The sequence below is a fragment of the Oxyura jamaicensis genome, chromosome 5 (assembly GCF_011077185.1).
Source record: "Oxyura jamaicensis isolate SHBP4307 breed ruddy duck chromosome 5, BPBGC_Ojam_1.0, whole genome shotgun sequence".
Classification (NCBI taxonomy): domain Eukaryota; kingdom Metazoa; phylum Chordata; class Aves; order Anseriformes; family Anatidae; genus Oxyura; species Oxyura jamaicensis.
The window spans coordinates 41,664,833-41,674,314 of NC_048897.1; the positions used below are offsets into that span (position 1 = coordinate 41,664,833).

General features: G+C 37.0%; 1 long non-coding RNA gene across 1 annotated transcript; it reads right to left on the reverse strand.

Moving 5' to 3' along the window:
• Window positions 1-3,564: 3,564 nt before the first annotated feature.
• Window positions 3,565-5,577, reverse strand: LOC118167468. The gene is made up of 4 exons (XR_004751148.1): window positions 5,526-5,577; window positions 5,010-5,037; window positions 4,030-4,104; window positions 3,565-3,654 (listed from the first exon to the last, which is right to left on the reverse strand). It is a non-coding gene; the product is annotated as an uncharacterized LOC118167468 (long non-coding RNA).
• Between the last annotated feature and the right edge of the window lie 3,905 nt (window positions 5,578-9,482).

The window sequence follows — 9,482 nt, forward strand, 5'->3', positions numbered from 1 at the left end:
CAATAAATATTCTATTAAATTGAACTCTTTAGCTCGGGAAAGTAATTATTCATTTGAGACATTTACTTGAAGGGTTACCACAGAACGTTATCTGTGTAAGTTAGATTGCAATACTTCTTGTTAGGAATTTTGTAGGAAGTTCATTTCAGGGTGAAAATCAATCTTAGACATTTCAAAGACACTTAAAGTCTAAATTGAATCTGAGTAATATTAGGCCTCTCTACTAGGTATGTAATTTGTGCATACAGGTTCCCAAATGCTCCCTTATAAAATTAGTGGGGAGATTTAATTTTCTGTGTTGATTATATGGTCAGTTTGGAGTAACAACACTACTAAATTCTTCCCCTGCCTTAGTTTAGTAGCAATAAATAAAAACCTCAAGTACCAAGCACACATCATTCACAAAACTATAGTTTTCTCTGAAAATGAAAAATCTTCATCAAGATTTCAAGGTGAAGAGGAAACAACAGAGCATGAATTCATTCGTTCTTTCCTGGTAAGAAAATATACAGTCTTTGTAATCCAAATTATTGTAAATCATAAATCTGACACTCAGGAAATATCTGCAGTTTCTATGGAGTTACTTCTCTATCTATCTACTGAAGACTTAAAGGTCCATTTTGGAATAGGATATGAGATATCTCCTTGTGGTCAAGCTTTCACTATCAAAATGATAAAGCCAGTAATAGAAAGTTACCATTATCATTGACATGTTCTCTATTGAGCTTTGTTCTATGGGTGGTTATTCAAACATCCCCTTATTATTTATGTCTTCCTGTGCATCCATCCATCAATTTCCCTTTAATTTATTTCTACATATTAATACAAAAGGCCTTGAGCCTCATGTGGCCAACAGTCTGGACAGCAAATGGGTGCTTATTGCAGATTAATGCATTTGTGAATCAGTTGCTCTGATTACAAATGAAAACATAACTGAGTGAAATATTCTGGTTGTGTCTAAAATCACAACCTTACATGCAAGAATCATGGAATTCTGGCTGTCTCTTCTTCTAGCTTAGCTATCCCTTGAGCATTTATTCATTTGTTTGCCCTTGCCAAAAAAATTATTCACCTAAACACAGCCCCCTCATGATGTCAATGGAAGTCTGAGCAACCTACGGCAGAGAATGTTCAAAGCTTATATTACTACAGAACAATGTTGTCTTCTGGTTCATTTTATTTTCTTGGATATCCTGTTCTGTGAAAAGGGTAATCCTGTAACTAAAGCTGACGTGATTTTTCACAGTATAACAAAATATAACAAAAATGCCTACATTCCACCTTTTAATGATTAAATCTCTCCAGTGCCATGAGCCTTGGACATGCAGGCACACAAGTAATTTTATGCACATGAGCAATTCCACTGAAATCCCTGCGTCTACACACATGTAGCATTGCACATATTCACATCAGCAAGATCAAGGACTGCTTTTGTCAAGAACATCTGTGGCAAAGGAATCTTCTTGCGAATAATCAGTGTCTACATTAGCAAACCATAGCAAAAATAGATTTGCTTCAGTGCTCAGTCACCCACAAAAGTCACTGCCTTGGATAGCACTTGCTTTGAGCAATATTCCTTAAGTAATTTGCTTTAAATTCTTTAAACTCTATGATAGCGTAGTTTACTGAAGCTTTCAGAAATATATATATATTTACTTATTTATTTTTAAAAGGTCATAATCACTTATTGGAAGTAGTTACAAATCAATGCAAATGGTGTATTTGAAAGTCAGAGTTAAGAACTTGCCAATTGATATTTCATTCTGCATTACTTAGTGGTCAGGATGATGGCTTCCTATCTTCATGCATTTTTTTTTCACCTGATAATGTTGAATTTTTGAACAACAGTGTGAGCACAAGAACAGTTTGTATAAGTAAATGAACCATGGCAGCAACTGTAATTCAGTCAGCAATGAAAACATGATCAAAATGTATTAAATTATTTGTAATAGTTTCTCTGCAAAAAGGCAAATCTATTTGAACAAAAAAATTAGCTAGAATATGAAACTGAAATAATAAAAATGTCATGTCCCTTTAAATAGTATGTGAGTGCTCAGATACTCTACAACTTAAGTGGTATTTCATTCTAAAGGAACTAAGAAAAGTAATCTGTAATTAAATGTACAGTGTTTCAAAAGAATTGTTCCGCACGTAGATTAAACAAAGAAGCCCAGGAAATATATATATATATATATATATAACCATTCTCAAATAGCCAATACATTTCATAAAACATAAAAGATAAGCTACAGTGTTATGTGTGACAGCTAAAAACTCTGGTATTGATTCCTAAAACTATTCACTTAATTTTATCAAAATGTATTTATTCATCACTGCTGCATCAATGATCTTCTGCATTTTATATGTAAATAATCTATTCTATTCCCTTGATCATGTTAATCTTACTAATGACAAATTACCATTCTCCACGTACAGTTCCTAGATTTACAAATTATCACTCCTGCTTTCAGGGGACTGAGAATCAGCCACGCTTGCTAATGCCTCCATGGATCGCCTGACACATAGCAGATTTTTATATTCCCTTTTAAAACATTCAGCTCACAAGAAATAATTTATAAATCTGGCTATCACTCGCACTTATCCTCTTACTGCTTGAGGGGGAAAAAGAACAAGATCAAATTGGGAGGATTATTAACAATTTAAGAACTTTATTTGCTTCAATTAACTCTTTGCAGGAAGAACTGCATGCTAAAGCCCATTGGTTTTAGGGAAGAAACGTGAAGTATCCTGTCTATTCAATTATGGTGGAGAATTTGCACAAACAGAAAATAATATCTAGAAATACTCTTCATTCCCTGACTTAGAAAAAATAAATAAATAAATAAATAAAATAAACTTTTTGAATTTTAAATGTGCATTTAAGCCTAAAACTCATCTCTGCAAACAGATCTTGACTTGTGTTAAGGAATTAGAACTGTGACAAATCAAGAAAAAAAACAGACTCTGGGGCTGTCTGTCTTGCTCTGCACCTGTGCATAGTAGAGGCAAAATTCTAACAGTATCATTGGGAAGCACTTTCCCTCCATCCAATGTTTCTTTTGTAGTTATGAAATTGATGATTAGATAACGGAGAATGAGATCTTCAAACTTCACCCTTCCTTTAGGTTCACGTGACTCGCGATAACCCCTGACTTCAACCTTCCCCTTCCCATGCAGAGAGAAATGCTTGTGATAGTCACAGAACAGTTTGCCACCTTTTGTTGCAGGAAACTCCTTTTCCTCCTCTTTCAGTGCAAGGGAATGAACAGCAGTGGCTGAGGGACTGCTGGAAAGGAAAGGTAGTCAGCCGCTCCTTCACTGTAAAAATATTTTGAGAGTCCCTTTGAACATACCTGTCACCCACTCAGGGCCATGGGAAGCAGTAGGAGGACGCCAGATGTCAAACAGGATTCAGTTGCCAAACACTAGTGCCTAACAGCAGCTGAGGTGGATGAAAGTTTCCCTACTGGCTTCTAGATGCCACTCCAGAAGAAAACAGTCTCCTGAAGGTCCTGCTGGTCCCTTGAAGTTGATTTAGATACCTTGAAGTTGATTTAGATTTTTAGGCATCTGAAATGATAACACACACCTGGATTGAAGTGATTGAATCCCTCTCATTGAACACAACCAGCTCCCACCACAGCCAATGAAAGTCTGTAAACGATACCAGTTAACATTATTTGTGATCAATATCAGTAATCAGTATCTTCTGACAGTATAAAATCTGTTTAATATAACTAACATTAACAGTGTAAAGGGCCCATGGCATCTACTAACAACCTGATTAAGTGCGTATAACTGGTGCAAAAAATCTTCTTTACTTTGTTCAGTGCTACAGAGAAGGCTAGTGGAGTTTCAGATGGTGCACATGTGTTACTGATGCTCTCAACACCTTCCCACAAAACGAAGAGAGACACAAGAAACCCCACAGCTGAAAAATCCTCATTCTGCAGGGGAGAAATGATTGTGAATGCTTCTTTTAGCTTCTCTTCTGCCTGACCATTCACCATACATAACCACAGTACTGACCATATGTGTGACAGGATTTTCCTCATTAGGAAGTCTTTTCTGCCTAAAGAATAACTTTAAGTATCCTAATGGGATCTGTAATTAGCAGAATACAATATTTTTTAACAGACTCCAAACTCCCATTTCTACTTCATTAAAACCAGGTTCATTTTCAGCAGTCTATGCATCAATATGTATTTACGATCCTCTTGAAGCACAACTTATTGGCCTGTACAGTACAGCTATTTCCTTTTGTCACATTGATATGTATTTAGGGACTATCTAAAATACAGACTGGATCGATTATAATGGTCAGTCATGTAAATTTTTCTTAGTTCAATGACCATTGCCACAATAGACTTTCAGAAGCACTGCAGTCTGTCATGCATCTAATCTATAGAAACTTAATGCTGATATACATTCATTATACTCAGGTTTTCATTTATGTTGCAGATGAACACAAAGGCTAATATTTGGAATTGAATGGCATTTGGGCATGTATTTTGTTAACTCAGGTGATAGGTACATCCTTATACGGAAACTTCCACCTTCTCCACGAATGAAACAAGATTAAGCCCCTTCCATCCTCTAAAAAAGAAGACTGAAGATTTTAAAGTGAAGGAAAAGTAGCCTTATTTTTTGAAAATAACTTTTCTTTTCCCTCCTTTAAATACTCCAGCTATCTGTTCAAGACAACTTATTACAAATATGCTCATTTAATTACATTTCTTTTAGGAATATCAAGGGAAAAAAAAAGGCCCTGCTACCCACCATTTCTTACAGAGAGACTGAAAATGCTGTGTCTTGCCTTGTGTGTACACCTCCCAGCTCTTGCTATTGCTAGTAGCTATTTGAAAAATAATTAGCTCCTGGAACTATAAAGTACTGTGCCAAGTTACAGTTACAAACAAGCATATCCAAACAAAAGTCTTCCCTACTCTATGTCACAATTTGAGCTGGTTGGGATTCCACTGTATTTTCCATATAACTGGAGTGCTTACCCTGTAGCAGAATCAAATGTTCACATTCCTACCACACTATATATATATATATATATATAAAAAAAAAAAAAATAAATAAAGACATAACTTCCATAACTTCAGGGTAATTGCACCAGGTAAATCCAAAGGTAAATCCAAAGTGGTTAATGCAGTTAACTTCATGTTAATTTTAGTTAGAATCTAAGGGCTGCTGCCTACAAACACTCATCCATGAGTCATTCAGTGACAGCCAATGAAAATATTTGGTGAGTAAAATTCCACATATGCTTATAGGTTCCAGTCCTAACAGGGTACTAATAAGCAATTCTGATATGTACTTTACTTCCTCATATGCATTAATGTTAATTACAAGTAACCAGAATTATAAAGACATTGTAATTACATTCTAATTATAGTATAACCACAGCCACTGAGTTATAAAGTGTAATACAATTTAAAAAAAAAAAAAAAAAAATCACTCCATATAGACACACCATTTTAGCAGATGCTTTTTATTTTTGCTTTTTCACATCCCACCTTTCAATGATGCACATCTGAGCACTCAAACTTTTTTTTGACCCAGCTTTCACTGGAAAGCAGAGCAACCTAAATAAAATTATCTAACCCCATTTTAAATGAAGATATATTCACTTTATAGAACAGAAGAAACACGAATTGGATAGGTAGAGTCCCTTTCTTTTCACTGTACACAACACTTGAATCTTAACTCACCAGCAATCAGTGTTAGTCCAGTAGCTTTCTACATGGAGAACGTGAAGTACTGCTGTAAGGCTTAACAGTACAATAATAGCAGCTAGAGACATGTAATATATAATAACAGGCACATTCTAGATACTCCCTTTCTGTCATGATACTGGTATGGCAGCCATAAATCTAGTTTTTCCTCATCAGCGTAATGGGTCATTATTGGCTTTCTCTGGCACTAGGAACAATGGTACCAGCAAAGAAGTAATAGGACAAAGCAAGTCAACATGCCTGCCATATCACTGAGCAGAGAGGGAAGGAAGAAATAGAAGCAATTATTACTCTTCTATCTTAGTGCATTCTCACATCCAAGAGCTCATACTGACAGAATTGATCATCCTTTTAAATATACTCCAAAAGTTGAGAGAAAGAGCCAAGATAAGAAGGTAACCATTTCCACCTGAAGAAGGGCATGCCTGGCTGTGAGAAAACTGAGCATGAGGGAAAACTGAAAGTGGCTGTCCAGGATTTCACTGCATTAAGCTGGAAAATAATTCCCTTGAGGAAACACCTAAAAGTCCAAGGGATTTGCTGACATAGTTGGAGTCTCTTGTTTCCCTTGAGGATGAGAGGAGAGTAAAAACAGAACAAGACAACAAAGAATGACAGTTAGGAGAAGTACTGTATGCTCAAATATATGTTTCCAGGCTGGAAGAAGGAAACGTAGAAAGATGATTCTTCCCCATTGGCAAAGGGTAGCATTGCCAAAGAGAAGAAATGAAATAAATCATAAGACAAAGCCAAACAAACCCAAGAGACTTACTTCTACTCTTAGAAGAACATGAATCCTGTCTCCAGGGTATGTGTGTCATCCTACACACCTGTATTACATAGCCTGGCTAGTAGCATCATGCCCTGGAAAGAAGACACTGCCAGGTGGAAGCAGTTCATTCCCTGTTTGCCATACAAGGAGCCTACTCAGCCATCTCAGCAATAGCTGCCCACACCATCCCAGACCTACTCAGGGCTCATTGCTATTTTCTAATAGATACAAAATACTAGATAAAGAAGCCCAGTTCAAATCCTGGAGAGAAAGTTTTGAAATTGTGAGTCTCACCCATGTTGCAATTTCCTTCACAGAAAAGTGAGAAAAAAAATACATCTCAGAAATGTTACAGCCAGCATACAATGGCTTGAAGAGACAGTTAACGCAGCAAAGCTTCACCAAAGACATTTATTCTTTTGTTCTGTTCAAGAAAAGATTGAACGTGGTGCTTGGGGACAGGGTGTAGTGGGTGACATTAATGGTAGGGTGGTGGTTGGACCATATGATCTTGGAGGTCTTTTCCAACCCTAATGATTTTATGATTAACTAGGGTTTTTTTATCAGGTGGGGCTATAACTCACCATACACACACCCTTTTTAGTGTAGCAGAGTTAACAACACTTAACTCTTTTACATTGTCTTCAAGGTCACACTATTATATAAGTTAAAGGTGAGGAGACAGTGCAGTAACATAGCATTTACACTCCAGAAGATGCTGGTTCTCTTTTAATTTTGTAGATACTAGAAGAGTCTTCCCTAATTACCAATAGAAAAGAAGAGGACCATGAAAACTCAGTATGACCCACTAGCCATAACCAAGGTCAGAAAAATAAGGCACAGACACAGGAAGTTACCCACATGCTTAATGCCAGCTTCTAGAGCTGCTCTTCTTTATGTTTGGCATAAGCGTGATGATATGTCCTTAATGGAGAATATAGCCCATTTCACAATGATACATTCACAGGACCTCATCTGCATGTATGTTTAAGTTTCACTGCTGGGGAAGCCTTTAGATGATTAAATTCAAAAGGGGAAAAATACTTCAGGGAAGAAACCACCCATCATTCAGTATTTTCTCCCCTGAACAATGGAGTAAATTAAATGAATGTGTGAAATAATAATATGCAAATCATTACATTTACCCCTGCCAAAATGAAAAGGGCAAAATAAAATGTGTATACTGTAAAGAAACATCACAAAACACTATACATTTTAAGGATCAGTTATTTAGCATAAACATGGGATACAGTATTTAAAAATAAAATAACTAAAACAAAACATAGCAGGTAATGGTCAGCAATGGTTGCTGTGCAAATTCATCATTTTGGCCTGAATACAAATAACAATATACAATATACATACATAACAATATACACATACATATATACATACATAACAATATACATAACAATATACAATAACAATAACAATATACAAATAACAATACAAATATGTATATTTTAAGAGTGGGAAAAGACTAAACTAGATAGTTCCTAATGCTAGGAGATTCTGGCTAGGCAACTCACCCTTGCCAGCTTATATGATAAAGCATGTGTGAAAGGAGATATCCCTTAGGCATGTCTAATATCCAATATAGCTAGCAATAATATCACTAAAAGTTTTAAGTCAATAAGATAGCTGAGTAACTTCCTCCTGTTATTCAATGCAACTGTGATCGTCCTACTAATTACTGTTATATAATAAAAAGGCCTATGTTCATTTTATAGGAATCTCATTAAAAATGCATATGACACTTGCATGAACACTGACCCGGAGACATGGAGAAACTAAATTACTTATTCTGTACAGTTAGCAATAAGCAGCATTTCCAAACAAGTGTAGTTTGGAAAGCACACGTGCATTTACTTGGAGGGGTGGAAATTGACTAGGAAACCTGAATAATGAGCCATAAGCAAACAGTCACAACCCCAACAATCTGATAATGGTGTCCTCCCAAAGCCATGAGTGTATGACTAACCACTATCTTATTTACATTACCTCCTGATGTATCCTACTGTACTGGGTCTGGCTGGGATGTTAACTTTCCCTGCAGCAGCCCATACAGTGCTGCGCTCTGCACTTGTAGCTAGAACAGCAGTGATATCACACCAGTGTTGTGTCTGCTGCTGAGAAGTGCTGGCACAGCATCAGGACTTTCTCTAACCCTCCTAGGGGGTGGGCAAAAAAGTGGGAAAGAAACATCAGCAGGGCAGCTGACCTAAACCAACCAAAGGGATATTCCATACCATATGATGTCACACTCAGCAATAAAAGGTGAAAAAAGGAAGAAGAGGGGAGGGGTGGGCTCTCATTGCAAAAACGTCTGTCCTCCTCCCGATGTCCTCCTCCCACCGCCTACGTGCGTTGAGGCCCTGCTTCAAGGACGTGGTCAAGGATTGCTCATTTGTGGGAAGTAGAGTAATTTCTTTCCTCTGCACTTCCACATAGCCTTTACTTGTTTTGTTTCGTTATTCCCTTGCCCCCTTCCTCTTCCCCTTTCCCTTTTTTCCCTTTAGTTAAACTGTTTAATTAATAATAATATTTCCCTAATATTTTTTTTCTCTTTAATTAAATTATCCTTATCTCAACTTGTGAGTTGTTCTTTCCTTTACTTCTTCCCCTCCTCATCTGAGGAGGGGGAGTGAGAGAGCGGTTGTGGTGTTCAGCTGCCTAGCACGGTAAAACCACCACACCTACACACTTGGAGAAATCCCTTTGCAGGTCCAGCTGATCTCTTGTCCAAAGAAAATATGTCATTTCTGGAGAGAAAGGGGACCCCTTGATGTGAGCAGCTTGCTTACAAACCCTGCATCAGGGTGTGGTACTGGGCAGCTGCAGCCCTTGGCCATCATTTGCCCTACTCCTCTTATGTCTAGGAAGCCACATCTGCAGTTCAACTTGGAAAAGAATCATTTGCATGCACATCCTTGCTTCTGTTTTTCTTTAAGAAAGAAAATAAAAAG